General features: G+C 41.9%; 4 non-coding genes across 4 annotated transcripts; 2 read left to right on the forward strand and 2 right to left on the reverse strand.

The window, feature by feature from the left end:
• Nucleotides 1–1,892: 1,892 nt before the first annotated feature.
• LOC140286492 (U2 spliceosomal RNA) lies at nt 1,893–2,076 on the reverse strand. The gene has a single exon (XR_011911293.1). It is a non-coding gene; the product is annotated as a U2 spliceosomal RNA (small nuclear RNA).
• A 308-nt stretch (nt 2,077–2,384) lies between these two features.
• LOC140286495 (U5 spliceosomal RNA) lies at nt 2,385–2,498 on the reverse strand. Its single transcript, XR_011911296.1, has one exon. It is a non-coding gene; the product is annotated as a U5 spliceosomal RNA (small nuclear RNA).
• Nucleotides 2,499–24,556: 22,058 nt separating this feature from the next.
• Nucleotides 24,557–24,670, forward strand: LOC140286487 (U5 spliceosomal RNA). The gene has a single exon (XR_011911288.1). It is a non-coding gene; the product is annotated as a U5 spliceosomal RNA (small nuclear RNA).
• A 308-nt stretch (nt 24,671–24,978) lies between these two features.
• Nucleotides 24,979–25,162, forward strand: LOC140286482 (U2 spliceosomal RNA). The gene has a single exon (XR_011911284.1). It is a non-coding gene; the product is annotated as a U2 spliceosomal RNA (small nuclear RNA).
• The last annotated feature ends 465 nt before the right edge of the window (nt 25,163–25,627 follow it).

Raw genomic sequence — 25,627 nt, forward strand, 5'->3', positions numbered from 1 at the left:
TGAAGAATGAGTCTGGTTCTTTCTCATAATACAAAGTTTGTTGTTTATTGTTGAAACTTCATCAGAAGCGAAGAAATAAATGAATGCCTATCAACAAATGTGGGATCTAAACTCTACTGCTTCCTCTAAAATAATTTCTTTTCTCAATTCAGAAATGTGTGTGTGTAAGTCACAACACCCGTGACACCAAAACGGCTTTCTTTTCTCTCTTTTCTCTACACTCTGCACTATGAGCACACACACCAAATCAGAAAGGCTTTTTTCTCTCTTTTCTACATTATGGACTGTGGGGACACAAAACCGCTCTCTCTTTTTTTTTTTGATTGTGTGCCAGGGCGTTGTCTCACGTATTAGATTATGCTTAAGATACGAATGGGTTTATCAGTCACATCAGAATCCATACATACTGATCCTCCCGTAATAAAATGGTCGGATCTTATCAAACACACTTTGTTTCTTGTGACAATCAAGTCAGCGAAACAGCGTATACACGTCAAGACACTGAATCAAGTTTGCCACAAGAACTCATAAGTTTGGCAGTATTGCTCTGCCGTCAGCAATCATACACCCATTTTATTTTCGTGAGACGTGCAGGCACCTGTTCATCTACTGTTCTATCACTATGAATTAGTTTATCTATTATCAATAAGGATACTTCTACAACTACTATCAAAGTATGTCCAGACTTCTTATGTTGTCAGTTGCTATATATGAATAAGTGGATAGCTACTGACAAGCATTAAGCATGTCACACAGCCCAAACATATAACATTTCAGGACACACCACACAGTTAACAACCACAGTGAAGTGTCAAAGCCCAAACATTCAACAGGACACTTACACAACACATTCAAATCAAACAGTCAGACAACATACAAGAACATATACCCCAGCCGGCATTGCTCCCTGCCTATTTTCCTACAGCTCACTATGTGTGCGCACACCTTTATTCACAAACTCTTCAACTTATACTCTTTTACCGAAGCTGCTACAGCTCGATTGGCCGAATACCCTTAGATCCTATTTCGGTGAATTTGACATCTGCCTTACATGTAACAGATTAGCGGTTTAGCAGTTTTAATTTAGTTTGAGTGAAGGAATTCATTTTATAGCAAAATCCGAAATCGTGAAGCACTCATGAAAGTAAGCTTATTCTCGGATTCCTGAAACTTTAGATTTGCTCTTTCTTTTACTGCAAAGTACAACGTTGTTTTTTTTGTTTAAATCTTTCTAGACATGGTAAATATGAACGACAAAGCAGTTTTGACATAGTTTGAGTGAAGGAATTCATTTTATAGATAAAATCCCAAGAGTCTGCAGAGAAAAGAGAGTGAATGCGAAGTAGACTTTAACACGGCTATGGGAGCGGGCCGAGTGTCGGCTAACCGGGAGAATTGCTTGAAAGAAACGCGACACCGAATGAGCGGTCAGAACAAAGCCTCAATACGGGATTCTCGTGGTGTTTTTGTTGCTGCCTTGTCTTTTGCATAGAGTAAAAGAAAAGGCAGCCATCGAATAGGGCCCGATTGTTCCTACTTGGTGAGATTTGCTTGGTTGAGACACTTGCTCCCCCCCCCTTGCTCCTCGGCTGACCAAGTAGGAACAATCGGGCCCTATTCGATGGCTGCCTTGTCTTTTACTCTGTGCAAAAGACAAGGCAGCCACAAACACCACGGGAACACCGTATTGAGGCTTTGTTCTGACCACTCATTCGGTGTCGCGTTTCTTTCAAGCAATTCTCCCGGTTAGCCCACACTCAGCTCGCTCCCAGAGCTGTGTTAAAGTCTACTTCGCATTCACTCTCTTTTCTCAGCAGATTAAAAGAAAGTTTCATCTTGGGCTCCCTGAAACTTCCATCCTGCATCGCTGTTTGCTTTTTCACAAGAGCAGAGAAGAGCGCACCGTTCCCAGCGGCACTGCAGTACTGGGTCGATGCTTGGAGTGAACGGAGCAAGCTTCTTTTTCAACTCCTATTCTTAAAAATCCATTTAATATGTAGTCCTCGTATAGAGGACATATTAAACTGATAAGAACAGATACTACACTTGATCTTAGCCAAAAGGCCGAGAAGCGATAACTGTCCACTGTTTCAGGTCCGAGGGCCCTTGCTGGCACAATGCGCACTTGTAGCAGTGTTCTTTTTATGGCCATAGGTGGCCAGAGTGTCACGTTGCACCTCCGCCCACCCGCTGCACTGAGCACTCTTCAGCCCTTTTAAATGGTATAACTTTGCACTCCCGCATGCTCCAGCAAGCACCATTCAAGCAACAACTTTGCACTCCAGCTTCGAACATCGGCACAATCGCAACAAGTAAGGCGACTCTACTCAGAGAAGTAACTCTGCACAGTAACAAAATTTATTTTGCACAGACAGAAAGGGCTTCACCCGCAAAGGTAAAGCCTGCCAAAAATAGAAACAACTCATTAGTGCTGCTCTCCACGAAAGTCTTTAGTAAAAGGCGAAAGACTTGTATGTTATGAAGAGAAACCAGAGTACGATTATCCGTCACTGCGGGAGCAGGGCATCAGGCTAGTTGCCATAGCCACCTTCCCCATGGTGAGCGTTGCTTGGTTGAAACGCTTGCCCCTGTGCAATCGACAAGGCAGCAACAAAAACACCACGGGAACACCGTATTGAGGCTTTGTTCTGACCGCTCATTCGGTGTCGCGTTTCTTTCAAGCAATTCTCCCGGTTAGCCCACACTCGGCTCGCTCCCAGAGCCGTGTTAAAGTCTACTTCGCATTCACTCTCTTTTCTCAGCAGACTCTTGGGATTTTATCTATAAAATGAATTCCTTCACTCAAACTATGTTAAAACTGCTTTGTCCTTCATATTTACCATGTCTAGAAAGATTTAATAAAAAAAAAAACAACGTTGTACTTTGCAGTAAAAGAAAGAGCAAATCTAAAGTTTCAGGAATCCGAGAATAAGCTTACTTTCATGAGTTCTTCACAATTTCGGATTTTGCGATAAAATGAATTCCTTCACTCGAACTAAATTAAAACTGCTAAACCGCTAATCTGTTACATGTAAGGCAGATGTCAAATTCACCGAAATAGGATCTAAGGGTATTCGGCCAATCGAGCTGTAGCAGCTTTGGTAAAAGAGTATAAGTTGAAGAGTTTGTGAATAAAGGTGTGCGCACACATAGTGAGCTGTAGGAAAATAGGCAGGGAGCAATGCCGGCTGGGGTATATGTTCTTGTATGTTGTCTGACTGTTTGATTTGAATGTGTTGTGTAAGTGTCCTGTTGAATGTTACATGTTTGGGCTTTGACACTTCACTGTGGTTGTTAACTGTGTGGTGTGTCCTGAAATGTTATATGTTTGGGCTGTGTGACATGCTTAATGCTTGTCAGTAGCTACCCACTTATTCATATATAGCAACTGACAACATAAGAAGTCCGGACATACTTTGATAGTAGTTGTAGAAGTATCCTTATTGATAATAGATCACTAATTCATAGTGATAGAACAGTAGATGAACAGGTGCTTGCACATGTCTCACGAAAATAAAATGGGTGTATGATTGCTGACGGCAGAGCAATACTGCCAAACTTATGAGTTCTTGTGGCAAACTTGATTCAGTGTCTTGACGTGTATACGCTGTTTCGCTGACTTGATTGTCACAAGAAACATGTTTTCCAAATTTCCCACAGCCTCGGATATTACAGCCGGCACAGCTCTGCCTGCTTGATTATCCATCTTTACACAGAATTGAGAATGGCTAAGAGGGGTTAAGATATCTACTTATATATATATACACACATTTACTTTACTTCGAAATCACGGCCAAGTCACGGTTAATTCTCTGTATAAGAATCTCGCTACTTCTCATGAATGCCCGAGCTCTTGATCTTTCACGTCGGATGGTAGCGTTTCTTTTCCTCCACAGACGAGGGTCGGGCCGGTTTGGAGGATTTATCCGTTCTATTGACAGATCGGCCTCTGTGGTTGAAGGAGAAATAACCATAAAAGTATTTTGAATATACCTGGTTCAGTGATTGTGAATTTAAAAAAAATAAATAAATAAAAAAAATAAATAAATAAAAAAAAATTAAGAATTAAAAATTTAAATTAAAGTTTAAAAAAAAAAAAAAATTTAATTAAAAATTTAAAATTTAAATTAAAATAAATGAAAAAAATTAAAGAAATTATATATAAAAAAATTTAAAAAAAAATTAATAATAATAATTTAAAATAACAATAATAATAATAATAATAATAATAATAATAATAATAATAATAATAGGCTGTACCTTTCATTAGCCCTTCGACAAGCGACAGTCTGTTGCGCACTCTATTGCACCGCCGATTCTACACCACGGACCTCACGGGAGCTATAACATCAGATTCTGTCAAATTGAAACACAGTTTAATAGCGTAAAATAGATAAATAAATAAATTTTAAAAAAAAAAAACCTTGCTTAAGTATACACTATGTGAAATTTGCATAGATGTTACCATGTAATGCTCCCGTTGAATGCAGCACGGATAAGTGGACAGAGCAGTAATAATATATCAACTGGCTTGTTTTACAGGCACCAGACATGAGTTCTACTGGAAAAAAAAAGGCTGCGCTCTTTTAACCCCTCTCACCCTTCACGCTCTCCCTATGCGTCACATCCGTGTTGATGACGTATGACGCTTACGCGCTCACGTGAGAAAACAAAAACAATGAGTGATGAGTTTTTTTTAAAAACTTACCCCGCTGATCAGGCTGTTTAGCGAGGGGTCCCTCCTCCCCGCGAGCAACGCTTGGCGCCTCTAATAGCTGCGCCGTTATGCAGCCTAGTAAACCGACAGCCCCTTCAGCCCCTGCAGCCGTGTCGGTATGGTAGCCGCTCACAGGCGACTCGGGTCGTTGGGTTTCTCGTGGGCTGTAAGGTATACTCGGTGGTGTGTGTAGAACAGATGTTTCCTGCCGTCCGTCCTCTGTACTAACACTCGGACACTCAGTTGAAAACTGGTTGTGTTGTACAGGGAGCAGTCTTCGTCGTAGCCGGGATTTATTCAGGGAAAGTCCGTTTCCCCCTCCCGGCGCGTTTAAAGTCAATTCACCTTCGAACACGGCTGGGTTCTTCTTTTTTCGGCCTTGCTCCACACTGTTTAGTAAATCTGTGAACAATTACATCTGTTGTTATTTCATTGAAACATTTCACTTGTTAAAGGTTATTAAAGTTAAAGTAACATTACCATAATCGGCTTGCGTCAATATGAAGTCATCCAAATCCTCTGCGTCCAACTCTGGAAATTAACACTCTGTCATGGTGTGGTAATATAATTATACACGCATTCATATGTTTATCATCAGATCTTTTTTACTTACCGTTGAATACTCCTAAGAGTGCCAAAGAACCGCCGGTTGGCTGTGTATGGATGTCAGCTCTTGTTTTCCGTCCTAAAAAAGTTGTTTGTTGTTGTTTTTTTTTTTTTTGGTTTTTTTTTGTTGTTTTTTTTTTTTTTTAAAGTTTTAAGGAGACTTTTTGCGTACCTGTGTCCATGGTTCCTATCCTGTCGGTTGAGCCCCTGACGTAAATGCCTGAACCATTTTATATAGTCTTACCCCCCTCCATAGAAATAAGGGAGTGTTTTAAAAATTTCTTGAAGTGCTAATTTCAACCCATTTGCTCTTCACACTTAGTTTATATCCACCCTACGGTTAGTAACAGATTGATTCTGTTTACTTGTGAAGTAAGACGTTGTCTCATTCCCACACAGCATGGTGCATCCTAGTGAACATCATATATGTTCATTTGTTTACTTGCGAACTAAGACAACGACATATACTGTTTACCACACTGTACTTTGCATTCTTAATGAACCCATTTGTCCTTACTGTTCAGTGCCACAGCATGATGCATTCTTACGACCCCCTGCAGTTGGCTCTCATAGTATCAGTCAGAGCGAGAACTACATGTAAACTTTATGGGCAACCTGTTCTATTAGTGAATTCTCTGTAGATTAGCCCATGATACCATATACAACATGTATGCAAACTAAGAGGGAAACCTTTTTCATGTAATTTAAACCTACCTCTATTTGCTATAAACAACCCATCCTCCGTTCAGTGTCACAGTATGGTGCAGCCAGAGACAACCAGATGTCTGTTAACACCCCCCCCCCCCACCCCACCCCACCCAAATCCATGCAGTGCTAGCAACACCTGGTAAAAGGAGGACTTTCCGGCACCCTGAGCCTTGCTCGTACGAGACTTAAAATGTTATCTCATTCCCACACAGCATGGTGCATCCTTGTGAACATCATATATGTTCATTTGTTTACTTGCGAACTAAGACAAGGACACATACTGTTTACCACACTGTACTTTGCATTCTTATTGACCCGGGCCATTTGCCCCCTACAGCCCAGTGCCACAGCATGATGCATTCTTACGACCCCCTGCAGTTGGCTCTCATAGTATCAGTCAGAGCGAGAACTAGATGTAAACTTTATGGGCAACCTGTTCTATTAGTGAATTCTCTGTAGATTAGCCCATGATACCATATACAACATGTATGCAAACTAAGAGGGAAACCTTTTTCATGTAATTTAAACCTACCTCTATTTGCTATAAACAACCCATCCTCCGTTCAGTGTCACAGTATGGTGCAGCCAGAGACAACCAGATGTCTGTTAACAGACCCCACCCCACACATCTAATTATTTTCCCATCTTTACCTTACAGGGACCGGTCTTTGAAGCTGTTAAAATGCTGACCGCTTCTACAACTTAACCTTTTCTATTAACCCTAACCCTTTCTCTTATTTAAACATTCAACTAATATATTTCTCACAACCTCCTGACTTTAGCTGTAATAATTCTTAACCCTAGCCATAAACTCCCCCTTCCTTCCTTAGATCTCTTCAACAGATGGCTAATCTATGTCAAACAGAGGTCACACGTCAAAATAGCTTGATCGATCGATAAGAGGTCAAAAGTCATATCCCCAGATGTCAGCAAACGGATGTCAAACAAAGGTCACCTGTCATATTAATTTGATTGATCGATAAGAGGTCAGAGGTCACCTGTCAAAATGAGTTTGAATAAAGGTGTCCTTTTATTTCTCTAATGCGGGAGCGGAGTTGTTCGGCTGTGAGTAGGTGTGAATCTCCGACCATAATTGCTGAAAAATGTGTTAGAAAAGGTAAAAATGCCGGTCCATACATCATCAAAGGCGAGAGAGGTTGTGTTCGGCTGCAAGTAGGTGTGAATGTCCAGCCATAATTACTCACAAACGGGTAAGAAAAGGTAGTAGCCAGACCATATATGATCAAAACAGGGAGCGGAGGTGGTTCAGCTGCAAGAAGGTTTGAATGTCAAACTAAAGTTCAAATATATTAACAAAAGTGGGAGGAGAGGTCTTCGGATGAGAGTGGTTGAAAATTTCCAACCATAATGTATAAAATGCGGTGAAAAAAAAGGTGTGATAGAACACTAAAAGGTGGAGCGGAAGTGTTCGGCTGCAAGAAGGTGTGAATGTCCGACTATATTTGGTGAAAAGCAGGTGAAGCAAGGTCTGAATGCCCAACCTTACATCATCAAAAGCAAGATCAGAGTTGTTTGGCTGCAAGAAGGCCATAGTTTGCCAAAAGCGGGTAAGGTGCGAATGTCCGACTAAATATCAACAAAATTTGGGGCGGAGGTCTTCGGATGCAAGTGGGTGTGAATATCCCACCATACAAGTATGGTGGAGAGGAAGCTGTGAATAGCCGACCATAGTTTGGAAAAAGCGGGTAAGAAAAGGTTGGAATGCCCGAACATACACCATCAAAAGAGGGAGCGGAGGTGTTCCGCTGTACGAAGGTGTGAATGTCCAACCATACTTGGTAAAAAGCGGGTAAGAAAAGGTTAATATACCCGACTGTACACAATCAATAGCGGGAGCGGATGTGTTCGGCTACAAGAAGGTGTGACAGTCCGACCATGGTTTGTAAAAAGCGGGTAAGAAAAGGTGCGAATGTCCGACAATGTATGATCAAAAGAGAGAGCGGAGGTTTTCGGATACACGAAAGTTTGAATGTCCTACCATAGTTTGTAAATAGCGGGTAAGAAAAGGTTCGAATGCCCGACTATACACCATAAAAAGCGGGAGCGGAGGTGTTCCGCTGTAAGACGGTGTGAATGTCCGACCATAGTTGGTAAAAAGCGGGTAAGAAAAGGTTAAAATACCCGACTGTACAAAATCAATAGCGGGAGTGGAGTTGTTCGGCTACAAGGTCTGAAAGTCCGACCATGGTTTGTAAAAAGCAATTAAGAAAAGGTTCGAATATCCAACCAAACATAATCAAAAGCGGGAGCAGAGCTGTTCCACTGCAAGTAGGTGTGAATGTCCAGCCATAATTACTCACAAACGGGGGAAGAAAAGGTAGTATTGCCAGACCATACATGATCAAAACAGGGAGCGGAGGTTCAGCTGCAAGGTGTGAATGTCTGACTATAGTTTGTAAAAAGCGGGTAAGACAAGGTGCGAATGCCCGACAATGTATGATCAAAAGAGAGAGCGGAGGTGTTCGGCTGCAAGGTCTGAATGTCCAACCATAATTTGTAAAAACCGGGTAAGAAAAGGCTCGAAAGCCCGACTATACATCATCAAAAGCGGGAGCGGAGGTGTTCAGCTGCAAGAAGGTGTGAATGTTCGACTAAAGTTTGTAAAAAGCTGTTAAGACAAGGGGCGATGTCCCGACATTGTATGATCAAAAGCGGGAGCGGAGGTGTCCAGCTGTGAGTAGGTGTGAATGTCCGACCATAATTGCTGAAAAATGTGTTAGAAAAGGTAAGAATACTGGACCATACATCATCAAAAGCGGGACAGGTGGTGTTCAGCTGCAAGAAGGTGTGAAAGTCCGACAATGGTTTGTAAAAAGCGGGTAATAAAAGGTTCGAATGCCCGAATATACATCATCAAAAGCGGAAGCGGAGGTGTTCGGATGCAAGAAGGTGTGAACGTCCAACAAAAATATGTAAAAAGAAGTTAAGAAAAGGTTCGAATATCCAACCAAACATAATCAAAAGCGGGAGCAGAGCTGTTCGACTGCAAGTAGGTGTGAATGTCAGATCATAATTTGCAAAAAGCTGATGAGAAAGGGTGAGAATGCCCGACTATACATCATTAAATGCGGGAGCGGAGTTGTTCGGCTGTGAGTAGGTGTGAATCTCCGACCATAATTGCTGAAAAATTTGTTAGAAAAGGTAAAAATGCCGGTCCATACATCATCAAAAGCGAGAGAGGTTGTGTTCGGCTGCAAGTAGGTGTGAATGTCCAGCCATAATTACTCACAAACGGGTAAGAAAAGGTAGTATTGCCAGACCATATATGATCAAAACAGGGAGCGGAGGTGGTTCAGCTGCAAGAAGGTTTGAATGTCAAACTAAAGTTCAAATATATTAACAAAAGCGGGAGGAGAGGTCTTCGGATGAAAGTGGTTGAAAATTTCCAACCATAATGTATAAAATGCGGTGAAAAAAAAGGTGTGATAGAACACTAAAAGGTGGAAGAAGACCATAGTTTGCCAAAAGCGGGTAAGGTGCGAATGTCCGACTAAATATCAACAAAATTTGGGGCGGAGGTTTTCGGATGCAATTGGGTGTGAATATCCCACCATACAAGTATGGTGGAGAGGAAGCTGTGAATAGCTGACCATAGTTTGGAAAAAGCGGGTAAGAAAAGGTTTGAATGCCCGAACATACACCATCAAAAGAGGGAGCGGAGGTGTTCCGCTGTACGAAGGTGTGAATGTCCGACCATACTTGGTAAAAAGCGGGTAAGAAAAGGTTAAAATACCCGACTGTACACAATCAATAGCGGGAGCGGATGTGTTCGGCTACAAGAAGATGTGACAGTCCGACCATGGTTTGTAAAAAGCGGGTAAGAAAAGGTGCGAATGTCCGACAATGTATGATCAAAAGAGAGAGCGGAGGTTTTCGGATACAAGAAGGTTTGAATGTCCCACCATAGTTTGTAAAAAGCGGGTAAGAAAAGGTTCGAATGCCCGACTATACACCATCAAAAGCGGGAGCAGAGGTGTTCCGCTGTAAGACGGTGTGAATGTCCGACCATAGTTGGTAAAAAGCGGGTAAGAAAAGGTTAAAATACCCGACTGTACACAATCAATAGCGGGAGCGGAGTTGTTCGGCTACAAGAAGGTGTGAAAGTCCGACCATGGTTTGTAAAAACCGGAAAGAAAAGGCTCGAAAGCCCGACTATACACCATCAAAAAGAAGGTTTGAATGTCCATCAATAATTGCTTTAAAACAAGAAAGTAAATTTTCGAATATCAAACCGCACATGATCATAAGCGGGAGAGGAGGTGTTCGGCTGCAAGAAGGTGTGAATGTCCACCCATAATTCATGAAAAATGGGTAAAAAAAAAGGTGCGAATGCCTACCAATACATTATCAAAAGCAGGTGTGAATGTCAGATCATAATTTGTAAAAAGCTGATGAGATAGGGTGAGAATGCCCGACTATACACCATCAAATGCGGGAGCGGAGGTGTTCGGCTCTGAGTAGGTGTGAATGTCCGACCATAATTGCTGAAGAATGTGTTAGAAAAGGTAAGAATGCTGGACCATACATCATCAAAAGCGGGAGAGGTGGTGTTCGGCTGCAAAAAGGTGTGACTGTTCGACTAAAGTTTGTAAAAAGTGGGTAAGACAAGGTGCGAATGCCTGACAATGTATGATCAAAAGCGGGAGCGGAGGTGTTCAGCTGCAAGAAGGTCTACATGTCCATCAATAATTGCTAGAAAACATGAAAGAAACTTTTCGAAAATCAAACCGCACATGAGCATAAGTGGGATAGGAGGTGTTCAGCTGCAAGGTGTGAATGTCCACCCATAATTCCTGAAAAATGGGCAAAAAAAAGGTGTGAATGCCCAACCATACATCATCAAAAGCAGGAGCTGAAGTGTTCGGCTACAAGAAGGTGTGAACGTCCAACCAAAATATGTAAAAAGAAGTTAAGAAAAGGTTCGAATATCCAACCAAACATAATCAAAAGCGGGAGCAGAGCTGTTCGACTGCAAGTAGGTGTGAATGTCAGATCATAATTTGCAAAAAGCTGATGAGAAAGGGTGAGAATGCCCGACTATACATCATCAAATGCGGGAGCGGAGTTGTTCGGCTGTGAGTAGGTGTGAATCTCCGACCATAATTGCTGAAAAATGTGTTAGAAAAGGTAAAAATGCCGGTCCATACATCATCAAAGGCGAGAGAGGTTGTGTTCGGCTGCAAGTAGGTGTGAATGTCCAGCCATAATTACTCACAAACGGGTAAGAAAAGGTAGTAGCCAGACCATATATGATCAAAACAGGGAGCGGAGGTGGTTCAGCTGCAAGAAGGTTTGAATGTCAAACTAAAGTTCAAATATATTAACAAAAGTGGGAGGAGAGGTCTTCGGATGAGAGTGGTTGAAAATTTCCAACCATAATGTATAAAATGCGGTGAAAAAAAGGTGTGATAGAACACTAAAAGGTGGAGCGGAAGTGTTCGGCTGCAAGAAGGTGTGAATGTCCGACTATATTTGGTGAAAAGCAGGTGAAGCAAGGTCTGAATGCCCAACCTTACATCATCAAAAGCAAGATCAGAGTTGTTTGGCTGCAAGAAGGCCATAGTTTGCCAAAAGCGGGTAAGGTGCGAATGTCCGACTAAATATCAACAAAATTTGGGGCGGAGGTCTTCGGATGCAAGTGGGTGTGAATATCCCACCATACAAGTATGGTGGAGAGGAAGCTGTGAATAGCCGACCATAGTTTGGAAAAAGCGGGTAAGAAAAGGTTGGAATGCCCGAACATACACCATCAAAAGAGGGAGCGGAGGTGTTCCGCTGTACGAAGGTGTGAATGTCCAACCATACTTGGTAAAAAGCGGGTAAGAAAAGGTTAATATACCCGACTGTACACAATCAATAGCGGGAGCGGATGTGTTCGGCTACAAGAAGGTGTGACAGTCCGACCATGGTTTGTAAAAAGCGGGTAAGAAAAGGTGCGAATGTCCGACAATGTATGATCAAAAGAGAGAGCGGAGGTTTTCGGATACACGAAAGTTTGAATGTCCTACCATAGTTTGTAAATAGCGGGTAAGAAAAGGTTCGAATGCCCGACTATACACCATAAAAAGCGGGAGCGGAGGTGTTCCGCTGTAAGACGGTGTGAATGTCCGACCATAGTTGGTAAAAAGCGGGTAAGAAAAGGTTAAAATACCCAACTGTACAAAATCAATAGCGGGAGCGGAGTTGTTCGGCTACAAGGTCTGAAAGTCCGACCATGGTTTGTAAAAAGCAATTAAGAAAAGGTTCGAATATCCAACCAAACATAATCAAAAGCGGGAGCAGAGCTGTTCCACTGCAAGTAGGTGTGAATGTCCAGCCATAATTACTCACAAACGGGGGAAGAAAAGGTAGTATTGCCAGACCATACATGATCAAAACAGGGAGCGGAGGTTCAGCTGCAAGGTGTGAATGTCTGACTATAGTTTGTAAAAAGCGGGTAAGACAAGGTGCGAATGCCCGACAATGTATGATCAAAAGAGAGAGCGGAGGTGTTCGGCTGCAAGGTCTGAATGTCCAACCATAATTTGTAAAAACCGGGTAAGAAAAGGCTCGAAAGCCCGACTATACATCATCAAAAGCGGGAGCGGAGGTGTTCAGCTGCAAGAAGGTGTGAATGTTCGACTAAAGTTTGTAAAAAGCTGTTAAGACAAGGAGCGATGTCCCGACATTGTATGATCAAAAGCGGGAGCGGCGGTGTCCAGCTGTGAGTAGGTGTGAATGTCCGACCATAATTGCTGAAAAATGTGTTAGAAAAGGTAAGAATACTGGACCATACATCATCAAAAGCGGGACAGGAGGTGTTCAGCTGCAAGAAGGTGTGAAAGTCCGACAATGGTTTGTAAAAAGCGGGTAATAAAAGGTTCGAATGCCCGAATATACATCATCAAAAGCGGAAGCGGAGGTGTTCGGATGCAAGAAGGTGTGAACGTCCAACCAAAGTTTGTAAAAAGCAGTGAAAAGCGAGAAAAAGAATTGCTTTGCTCAAACCAAGTTAAAACTGCTTTGTCCTTCCATATTCATCAATGTCTAGATCGACTTCAACAAAGAAAAACATTGGACTTTGCAGTAGAAGAAGTTGAAATCCATCTACACATTGATAAATATGAAGGACAAAGCAGTTCCCACTTGCCCATAAGAAAATAAGCTTATTCTCGGATTCCTGATCCTTCAGTGTTGCTCTTTCTTCTACTGCAAAATACAATGTTGTTCTTTGTTGAAGTCGATCTAGACATTGATAAATATGAAGGAAAAAGCAGTTTTAACTTGGTTTGAGTGAATGAATTAATTTTATACATAAAATCCGAAATCGTGCAGAACTCATGAAAATAAGCTTATTCTCGGATTCCTAAAACTTTTGATTGGCTCTTTCTTTTACTGCAAAGTACAACGTTGTTTTTTGTTTAAATCTATCGAGACATTGATAAATATGAAGGTAAAAGCCGTTTTAACATAGTTTGAGTGAAGGAATTGATTTTATAGATAAAATCCCAAATCATGCAGAACTCCTCAAAAGGGGCGTATGGCTTAATCACAAGTGTGGTTCTTTCTCATTCGGGGTAGTATGAGGAAGTTTATGCTTGAAATATATGTAGAAATGGGTACATATGAAGGACAAAGCAGTGTTAACTTAGTTTGAGTGAAGGAATTCATTTTATACATAAAATCCCAAATCATGCAGAACGTATGAAAAGAAGCTTATTCTCGGATTCCTGATCCTTCAGTTTTGCTCTTTCTTCTACTGCAAAATACAATGTTGTTCTTTGTTGAAGTCGATCTAGACATTGATAAATATGAAGGAAAAAGCAGTTTTAACTTGGTTTGAGTGAATGAATTCATTTTATACATAAAATCCGAAATCGTGCAGAACTCATGAAAATAAGCTTATTCTCGGATTCCTAAAACTTTTGATGTGCTCTTTCTTTTATTGCAAAGTACAACGTTGTTTTTTGTTTAAATCTATCGAGACATTGATAAATATGAAGGTAAAAGCCGTTTTAACATAGTTTGAGTGAAGGAATTCATTTTATAGATAAAATCCCAAATCATGCAGAACTCCTCAAAAGGGAGGTATGGCTTAATCACAAGTGTGGCTCTTTCTCATTCAGGGTAATATGAGGAAGTTTATGCTTGAAATATATGTAGAAATGGGTACATATGAAGGACAAAGCAGTGTTAACTTAGTTTGCGTGAAGAAATTCATTTTATACATAAAATCCGAAATCGTGCAGAACTCATGAAAATAAGCTTATTCTCGGATTCCTAAAACTTTTGATTTGCACTTTCTTTTACTGCAAAGTACAACGTTGTTTTTTGTTGAAATCTATCTAGACATTGATAAATACCAGCCAAAACTCTGCTGCCGCTTTTGATAATTTATGGTTGGGCATTCTTACCTTTTCTTACCCGCTTTTTACAAATTATGATCTTACATTCACACCTACTTGCAGTCGAACACCTTCTCATCCACTTATGATCATGTGCGGTTGGGCTTTCGCACCTTTTCTTACCCATTTTTCAGTAATAATAACCTTCTTGCAGCCGAAAACCTCCGCTCCTCTTTTGATCATACATTGTCGGGCATTCACACCTTGTCTTACCCGCTTTTTACAAACTTTAGTCGGACATTCAAACCTTCTTGCAGCTGAACCACCTCCGCTCCCTGTTTTGATCATATATGGTCTGGCAATAGTACCTTTTCTTACCCTTTTGTGAGTAATTATGGCTGGAAATTCACACCTTCTTGCAGCTGAACACCTCCTCTCCTGCTAATGATCATGTATGGTTTGATATTCGAAAATTTTATTTCATGTTTTAAAGCAATTATTAATGGACATTCACACCTACTTGCAGCCGAACACCACCTCTCCCGCTTTTGATGATGTATGGACAGGCATTCTTACCTTTTCTAACACATTTTTCAGCAATTATGGTTGGAGAATCACACCTACTCACAGCCGAACAACTCCGCTACCGCATTTGATGGTGTATAGTCGGGATTTCTCACCCTTTCTCATCAGCTTTTTGCAAATTATGATCTGACATTCACACCTACTTGCAGTCGAACACCTTATCATCCGCTTTTGATTATGTTTGGTTAGATATTCGCACCTTTTCTTAACTGCTTTTTTACAAACTTTGGTCGGACGTTCACACCTTCTTGCAGCCGAACACCTACGCTTCCGGTTTTGATAGTGTATATTCGGGCATACGAACCTTTTCTTACCCGCTTTTTACAAACCATGGTCGGACTTTCACACCTTCTCTTAGCCGAACAACTCCGCTCCCTCTTTTGATTGTGTACAGTCGGGTATTTTAACCTTTTCTTACCCGCTTTTTACCAACTATGATCGGACATTCACACCGTCTTACAGCCGAACACCTCCGCTCCCTCTTTTGATGGTGTATGTTCGGGCATTCGAACCTTTTCTTACCCGCTTTTTACAAACCAGGATCGGACTTTCACACCTTTTAGTAGCTGAAAAACTCCGCTCCCGCTATTGATTGTGTACAGTCGGGTATTTTAACCTTTTCTTACCCGCTTTTTACCAACTATTGTCGGACATTCACACCGTCTTAGAGCGGAACACCTCCTCTCCCGCTTATGATCATGTACGGTTTGATGTTCGAAAATTTACTTTCTTGTTTTAAAGCAATTATTGATGGACATTCAAACCTTCTTTTTGATGGTGTATAGTCGGGCTTTCGAGCCTTTTCTTCCCGGTTTTTACAAACCATGGTCGGACTTTCACACCTTCTTGTAGCCGAACAACTCCGCTCCCGCTATTGATTGTGTACAGTCGGGTATTTTAACCTTTTCTTACCCGCTTTTTACCAACTATGGTCGGACATTCACACCGTCTTACAGCGGAACACCTCTGCTCCCGCTTTTGATGGTGTATAGTCGGGCATTCGAACCTTTTCTTACCCGCTTTTTACAAACTATGGTGGGACATTCAAACCTTCTTATATCCGAAAACCTCCGCTCTCTCTTTTGATCATACATTGTCGGACATTCGCACCTTTTCTTACCCGCTTTTTACAAACCATGGTCGGACTTTCACACCTTCTTGTAGCCGAACACATCCGCTCCCGCTATTGATTGTGTACAGTCGGGTATTTTAACCTTTTCTTACCCGCTTCTTACCAACTATGGTCGGACATTCACACCTTCGTACAGCGGAACACCTCCGCTCCCTCTTTTGATGGTGTATGTTCGGGTATTCAAACCTTTTCTTACCCGCTTTTTCCAAACTATGGTCGGCTATTCACAGCTTCCTCTCCACCATACTTGTATGGTTGGATATTCACACCCACTTGCATCCGAAGACCTCTGCCCCAAATTTTGTTGATATTTAGTATGACATTCGCACCTTACCCGCTTTTGGCAAACTATGGCCTTCTTGCAGCCAAACACCTCTGATCTCGCTTTTGATGATGTAAGGTTGGGCATTCAGACCTTGCTTCACCTGCTTTTCACCAAATATAGTCGGACATTCACACCTTCTTGCAGCCGAACACTTCCGCTCCACCTTTTAGTGTTCTATCACACCTTTTTTTCACCGCATTTTATACATTATGGTCGGAAATTTTCAACCACTCTCATCCGAAGACCTCTCCTCCCGCTTTCGTTAATATATTTGAACTTTAGTCGGACATTCAAACCTTCTTGCAGCTGAACCACCTCCGCTCCCTGTTTTGATCCTGTTTTGATCATATATGGTCTGGCAATACTACCTTTTCTTACCCGTTTGTGAGTAATTATGGCTGGACATTCACACCTACTTGCAGCCGAACACAACCTCTCTCACTTTTGATGATGTATGGACCGGCATTTTTACCTTTTCTAACACATTTTTCAGCAATTATGGTCGGAGATTCACACCTACTCACAGCCGAACAACTCCGCTCCCGCATTTGATGATGTATAGTCGGGCATTCTCACCCTTTCTCATCAGCTTTTTGCAAATTATGATCTGACATTCACACCTACTTGCAGTCGAAAAGCTCTGCTCCCGCTTTTGATTATGTATGGTTGGATATTCGAACCTTTTCTTAACTGCTTTTTACATATTTTGGTTGGACGTTCACACCTTCTTGTAGCCGAACACTTCCACTCCTGCTTTTGATGATGTATGGTTGGGCATTCACACCTTTTTTTTGCCCATTTTTCAGGAATTATGGGTGGACATTCACACCTTGCAGCTGAACACCTCCTATCCCACTTATGATCATGTGTGGTTTGATTTTCGAAAAGTTTCTTTCATGTTTTCTAGCAATTATTGATGGACATGTAGACCTTCTTGCAGCTGAACACCTCCGCTCCCGCTTTTGATCATACATTGTCAGGCATTCGCACCTTGTCTTACCCACTTTTTACAAACTTTAGTCGAACAGTCACACCTACTTGCAGCCGAACACAACCTCTCTCGCTCAATGATAATGTATGGACCGGCATTCTTACCTTTTCTAACACATTTTTCAGCAATTATGGTCGGAGATTCACACCTACTCACAGCCGAACAACTCCGCTCCCGCATTTGATGGTGTATAGTCGGGCATTCTCACCCTTTCTCATCAGCTTTTTGCAAAATTATGATCTGACATTCACACCTACTTGCAGTCGAAAAGCTCTGCTCCAGCTTTTGATTATGTTTGGTTGGATATTCGAACCTTTTCTTAACTGCTTTTTTCAAACTTTGGTTGGACGTTCACACCTTCTTGTAGCCGAACACATGCAGTCCTGCTTTTGATGATGTATGGTTGGGCATTCGCACCTTTTTTTTACCCATTTTTCAGGTATTATGGGTGGACATTCACACCTTCTTGCAGCTGAACACCTCCTCTCCCACTTATGATCATGTGTGGTTTGATTTTCGAAAATTTTCTTTCATGTTTTCTAGCAATTATTGATGGACATTTAGACCTTCTTGCAGCTGAACACCACCTCTCCCGATTTTGATGATGTATGGACCGGCATTTTTACCTTTTCTAACACATTTTTCAGCAATTATGGTTGGAGATTCACACCTACTCACAGCCAAATAACTCCGCTACCGCATTTGATGGTGTATAGTCGGGCATTCTCACCCTTTCTCATCAGCTTTTTGCAAATTATGATCTGACATTCACACCTACTTCCAGTCGAACTGCTCTGCTCCCGCTTTTGATTATGTTTGGTTAGATATTTGAACCTTTTCTTAACTGCTTTTTACAAACTTTGGTCGGACGTTCACAATATCTTGCAGCCGAACACCTCCGCTTCCGCTTTTGATGGTGTATATTCGGGCATACGAACCTTTTCTTACCCGCTTTTTACAAACCAAGGTCGGACTTTCACACCTTCTCTTAGCTGAACAACTCCGCTCCCTCTTTTGATTGTGTACAGTCGGGTAATTTAACCTTTTCTTACCCACTTTTTACCATCTATGGTCGGACATTCACACCGTCTTACAGCGGAACACCTCCGCTCCCTCTTTTGATGATGTATGGTTAGGCATTCGCACCTTTTCTTACCCATTTTTCAGTAATTATGGGTAGACATTCACACCTTCTTGCAGCTGAACACCTCCTCTCCCGCTTATGATCATGTGCAGTTTGATATTCGAAAATTTTCTTTCATGTTTTCTAGCAATTATTGATGGACATTCAGACCGTCTTGCAGCTGAACACCTCCGCTCCCACTTTTGATGGTGTATAGTCGGGCTTTCGAGCCTTTTCCTCCCCGGTTTTTACAAATTATGGTTGGACATTCAGACCTTCTTGCAGCCGAAAACCTCCACTCCCTCTTTTGATCATACATTGTCGGACATTCGCATCTTTTCTTACCCGCTTTTTACAAACCATGGTCGGACTTTCACACCTTTTAGTAGCCGAACTAATCCGCTCCCGCTATTGATTGTGTACAGTCGGGTATTTTAACCTTTTCTTACCCGCTTTTTACCAACTATGGTTGGACATTCACACCTTCTTACAGCAGAACACCTCCGCTCCCTGTTTTGATTATGTAAGGTTTGACATTCGCACCTTCTCTCACTCGCCTTTTACTATGGTCGGCCATTCACAGCTTCCTCTCCACCATACTTGTATGGTGGGATATTCACACCCACCTGCATCCGAAGACCTCCGCCCCCACTTTTGTTGATATTTAGTCGGTCATTCGCACCTTACCCGCTTTTGGCAAACTATGGCCTTCTTGCAGCCAAACACCTCTGATCTCGCTTTTGATGATGTAAGGTTGGGCATTCAGACCTTGCTTCACCTGCTTTTCACCAAATATAGTCGGACATTCACACCTTCTTGCAGCCGAACACTTCCGCTCCACCTTTTAGTGTTCTATCACACCTTTTTTTCACCGCATTTTATACATTATGGTTGGAAATTTTCAACCACTCTCATCCGAAGACCTCTCCCCCCGCTTTTGTTAATATATTTGAACTTTAGTCGGACATTCAAACCTTCTTGCAGCTGAACCACCTCTGCTCCCTGTTTTGATCATATATGGTCTGGCAATACTACCTTTTCTTACCCGTTTGTGAGTAATTATGGCTGGACATTCACACCTACTTGCAGCCGAACACAACCTCTCTCGCTTTTGATGATGTATGGACCGGCATTCTTACCTTTTCTAACACATTTTTCAGCAATTATGGTCGGAGATTCACACCTACTCAAAGCCGAACAACTCCGCTCCCGCATTTGATGGTGTATAGTCGGGCATTCTCACCCTTTCTCATCAGCTTTTTCCAAATTATGATCTGACATTCACCCCTATTTGCAGTCGAACAGCTCTGCTCCCGCTTTTGATTATGTATGGTTGGATATTCGAACCTTTTCTTATCTGCTTTTTACAAACTTTGGTTGGACGTTCACACCTTCTTGTAGCCGAACACATGCACTCCTGCTTTTGATGATGTATGGTTGGGCATTGGCACCTTCTTTTTTACCCATTTTCCAGGTATTATGGGTGGACATTCACACCTTCTTGCAGCTGAACACCTCCTCTCCCACTTATGATCATGTGTGGTTTGATTTTCGAAAATTTTCTTTCATGTTTTCTAGCAATTATTGATGGACATTTAGACCTTCTTGCAGCTGAACACCACCTCTCCCGATTTTGATTATGTATGGACCGGCATTTTTACCTTTTCTAACACATTTTTCAGCAATTATGGTTGGAGATTCACACCTACTCACAGCCGAACAACTCCGCTACCGCATTTGATGGTGTATAGTCGGGCATTCTCACCCTTTCTCATCAGCTTTTTGCAAATTATGATCTGACATCCACACCTACTTGCAGTCGAACAGCTCTGCTCCCGCTTTTGATTATGTATGGTTGGATATTCGAACCTTTTCTTAACTGCTTTTTACAAACTTTGGTTGGACGTTCACACCTTCTTGTAGCCGAACACATGCACTCCTGCTTTTGATGATGTATGGTTGGGCATTCGCACCTTTTTTTTACCCATTTTTCAGGTATTATGGGTGGACATTCACACCTTCTTGCAGCTGAACACCTCCTCTCCCACTTATGATCATGTGTGGTTTGATTTTCGAAAATTTTCTTTCATGTTTTCTAGCAATTATTGATGGACATTTAGACCTTCTTGCAGCTGAACACCACCTCTCCCGATTTTGATTATGTATGGACCGGCATTTTTACCTTTTCTAACACATTTTTCAGCAATTATGGTTGGAGATTCACACCTACTCACAGCCGAACAACTCCGCTACCGCATTTGATGGTGTATAGTCGGGCATTCTCACCCTTTCTCATCAGCTTTTTGCAAATTATGATCTGACATCCACACCTACTTGCAGTCGAACAGCTCTGCTCCCGCTTTTGATTATGTATGGTTGGATATTCGAACCTTTTCTTAACTGCTTTTTACAAACTTTGGTTGGACGTTCACACCTTCTTGTAGCCGAACACATGCACTCCTGCTTTTGATGATGTATGGTTGGGCATTCGCACCTTTTTTTTACCCATTTTTCAGGTATTATGGGTGGACATTCACACCTTCTTGCAGCTGAACACCTCCTCTCCCACTTATGATCATGTGTGGTTTGATTTTCGAAAATTTTCTTTCATGTTTTCTAGCAATTATTGATGGACATTTAGACCTTCTTGCAGCTGAACACCACCTCTCCCGATTTTGATGATGTATGGACTGGCATTTTTACCTTTTCTAACACATTTTTCAGCAATTATGGTTGGAGATTCACACCTACTCACAGCCGAACAACTCCGCTACCGCATTTGATGGTGTATAGTCGGGCATTCTCACCCTTTCTCATCAGCTTTTTGCAAATTATGATCTGACATTCACACCTACTTCCAGTCGAACAGCTCTGCTCCCGCTTTTGATTATGTTTGGTTAGATATTCGAACCTTTTCTTAACTGCTTTTTACAAACTTTGGTCGGACGTTCACAATATCTTGCAGCCGAACACCTCCGCTTCCGCTCTTGATGGTGTATATTCGGGCATACGAACCTTTTCTTACCCGCTTTTTACAAACCAAGGTCGGACTTTCACACCTTCTCTTAGCTGAACAACTCCGCTCCCTCTTTTGATTGTGTACAGTCGGGTAATTTAACCTTTTATTACCCGCTTTTTACCATCTATGGTCGGACATTCACACCGTCTTACAGCGGAACACCTCCGCTCCCTCTTTTGATGATGTATGGTTAGGCATTCGTGCAGTTTGATATTCGAAAATTTTCTTTCATGTTTTCTAGCAATTATTGATGGACATTCAGACCGTCTTGCAGCTGAACACCTCCGCTCCCACTTTTGATGGTGTATAGTCGGGCTTTCGAGCCTTTTCTTCCCCGGTTTTTACAAATTATGGTTGGACATTCAGACCTTCTTGCAGCCGAAAACCTCCACTCCCTCTTTTGATCATACATTGTCGGGCATTCGCACCTTTTCTTACCCGCTTTTTACAAACCATGGTCGGACTTTCACACCTTTTAGTAGCCGAACAACTCCGCTCCCGCTATTGATTGTGTACAGTCGGGTATTTTAACCTTTTCTTACCCGCTTTTTACCAACTATGGTTGGACATTCACACCTTCTTACAGCAGAACACCTCCGCTCCCTGTTTTGATTATGTATGGTTTGACATTCGCACCTTCTCTCACCCGCCTTTTACTATGGTCGGCCATTCACAGCTTCCTCTCCACCATACTTGTATGGTGGGATATTCACACCCACTTCCATCCGAAGACCTCCGCCCCCACTTTTGTTGATATTTAGTCGGTCATTCGCACCTTACCCGCTTTTGGCAAACTATGGCCTTCTTGCAGCCGAACACCTCTGATCTCGCTTTTGATGATGTAAGGTTGGGCATTCAGACCTTGCTTCACCTGCTTTTCACCAAATATAGTCGGACATTCACACCTTCTTGCAGCCAAACGCTTCCGCTTTTAGTGTTCTATGAGGCATTCACATATTTTTTTTCACCGTATTTTATAGATTATGGTTGGAAATTCTCACCCACTCTCATCCGAAGACCTCTCCTCCCGCTTTTGTTAATATATAGTCGGGCATTCGAACCTTTTCTTACCCGCTTTTTACAAATTATGGTCGAACATTCACTCCTACTTGCAGCTGAATACTTCCGCTCCACCTTTTAGGTATGTATGGTTGGCATTTGCACCTCTTTTTATACTGATTGCTGAAGATTAAGTTGTTCTTTCTCAAACTACAAATTTTTTTTAATTGTTGAAACTTGATTTGAAGTGGATAAATAAGGAGGACAAACAGTTTTAAGTCAGGCTGATAGAAGGAATTAATTTTATAGCAAAATCTGTATTTCGTCATATGTCGAGAGATGCTTATTGCTGAAGAAGTTCTTTCTCATTCTACAAAGTACAACGTTGTTTATCGTTGAAACTTGATTAGACATGAATAAATATGAAGGACAAAGCAGTCTTAACTTGGTTTGAGTTAATGAATTCGTTTTATAGGAGAATCCGAATTCGTGCATAACTCATAAAATAGAGCTTATTTTCGGATTCCTGAAGAATGAGTCTGGTTCTTTCTCATAATACAAAGTTTGTTGTTTATTGTTGAAACTTCATCAGAAGTGAAGAAATAAATGAATGCCTATCAATAAATGTGGGATCTAAACTCTAGTGCTTCCTCTAAAATAATTTCCTTTCTCAATTTAGAAATGTGTGTGTGTAAGTCACAACACCCGTGACACCAAAACGGCTTTCTTTTCTCTACACTCTGCACTATGAGCACACACACCAAATCAGAAAGGCTTTTTTCTCTCTTTTCTACATTATGGACTGTGGGGACACAAAACCGCTCTCTCTCTTTTTTTTTTTATCGTGTGCCAGGGCGTTGTCTCACGTATTAGATTATGCTTAAGATACGAATGGGTTTATCAGTCACATCAGAATCCATACATACTGATCCTCCCGTAATAAAATGGTCGGATCTTATCAAACACACTTTGTTTCTTGTGACAATCAAGTCAGCGAAACAGCGTATACACGTCAAGACACTGAATCAAGTTTGCCACAAGAACTCATAAGTTTGGCAGTATTGCTCTGCCGTCAGCAATCATACACCCATTTTATTTTCGTGAGACATGTGCAAGCACCTGTTCATCTACTGTTCTATCACTATGAATTAGTGATCTATTATCAATAAGGATACTTCTACAACTACTATCAAAGTATGTCCAGACTTCTTATGTTGTCAGTTGCTATATATGAATAAGTGGGTAGCTACTGACAAGCATTAAGCATGTCACACAGCCCAAACATATAACATTTCAGGACACACCACACAGTTAACAACCACAGTGAAGCGTGTCAAAGCCCAAACATGTAACATTCAACAGGACACTTACACAACACATTCAAATCAAACAGGCAGACAACATACAAGAACATATACCCCAGCCGGCATTGCTCCCTGCCTATTTTCGTACAGCACACTATGTGTGCGCACACCTTTATTCACAAACTCTTCAACTTATACTCTTTTACCGAAGCTGCTACAACTCGATTGGCCGAATACCCTTTGATCCTATTTCGGTGAATTTGACATCTGCCTTACATATAACAGATTAGCGGTTTAGCAGTTTTAATTTAGTTTGAGTGAAGGAATTCATTTTATAGCAAAATCCGAAATCGTGAAGAACTCATGAAAGTAAGCTTATTCTCGGATTCCTGAAACTTTAGATTTGCTCTTTCTTTTACTGCAAAGTACAACGTTGTTTTTTTTGTTTAAATCTTTCTAGACATGGTAAATATTAAGGACAAAGCAGTTTTCACATAGTTTGAGTGAAGGAATTCATTTTATAGATAAAATCCCAAGAGTCTGCTGAGAAAAGAGAGTGAATGCGAAGTAGACTTTAACACGGCTATGGGAGTGAGCCGAGTGTGGGCTAACCGGCAAGCGTCTCAACCAAGCAAAGCTCACCATGGGGAAGGTGGCTATACCAACTAGCCTGATGCCCTGCTCCCGCAGTGACGGATAATCGTACTCTGGTTTCTCTTCATAACATACAAGTCTTTCGCCTTTTACTAAAGACTTCCGTGGAGAGCAGCACTAATGAGTTGTTTCTATTATTGGCAGGCTTTACCTTTGCGGGTGAAGCCCTTTCTGTCTGTGCAAAAGAAATCTTGCTACTTTGCAGAGTGACTTCTCTGAGTAGAGTCGCCTTACTTGTTGCGACTGTGCCGATGTTCGAAGCTGGAGTGCAAAGTTGTTGCTTGAATGGTGCTTGCTGGAGCATGCGGGAGTGCAAAGTTATACCATTTAAAAGGGCTGAAGAGTGCTCAGTGCAGCGGGTGGGCGGAGGTGCAACGTGACACTCTGGCCACCTATGGCCATAAAAAGAACATTGCTACAAGTGCGCATTGTGCCAGCAAGGGCCCTCGGACCTGAAACAGTGGACAGTTATCGCTTCTCGGCCTTTTGGCTAAGATCAAGTGTAGTATCTGTTCTTATCAGTTTAATATGTCCTCTATACGAGGACAACATATTAAATGGATTTTTAAGAATAGGAGTTGAAAAAGAAGCTTGCTCCGTTCACTCCAAGCCTCGACCCGGTACTGCAGTGCCGCTGGGAACGGTGCGCTCTCCTCTGCTCTTGTGAAAAAGCAAACAGCGGTGCAGGATGGAAGTTTCAGGGAGCCAAAGATGAAACTTTCTTTTAATCTGCTGAGAAAAGAGAGTGAATGCGAAGTGGACTTTAACACGGCTCTGGGAGCGAGCCGAGTGCGGGCTAACCGGGAGAATTGCTTGAAAGAAACGCGACACCGAATGAGTGGTCAGAACAAAGCCTCAATACGGTGTTCCCGTGGTGTTTGTGGCTGCCTTGTCTTTTGCACAGAGTAAAAGACAAGGCAGCCATCGAATAGATTGTTTCTACTTGGTCAGCCGAGGAGCAGGGGGGGGGGGGGGGGGGGGGGGGGCAAGCGTCTCAACCAAGCAAAGCTCACCAAGTAGGAACAATCGGGCCCTTTTCGATGGCTGCAACACCTGAAAGAGATATTGATGCGAGACCCGATCAAATGCTTTTTCAAAGTCTAAATTTAAGATGACAAG

This window comes from Leuresthes tenuis, unplaced genomic scaffold (assembly GCF_036924035.1).
Source record: "Leuresthes tenuis unplaced genomic scaffold, fLeuTen1.0.hap1 SCAF_96, whole genome shotgun sequence".
Lineage (NCBI taxonomy): Eukaryota > Metazoa > Chordata > Actinopteri > Atheriniformes > Atherinopsidae > Leuresthes > Leuresthes tenuis.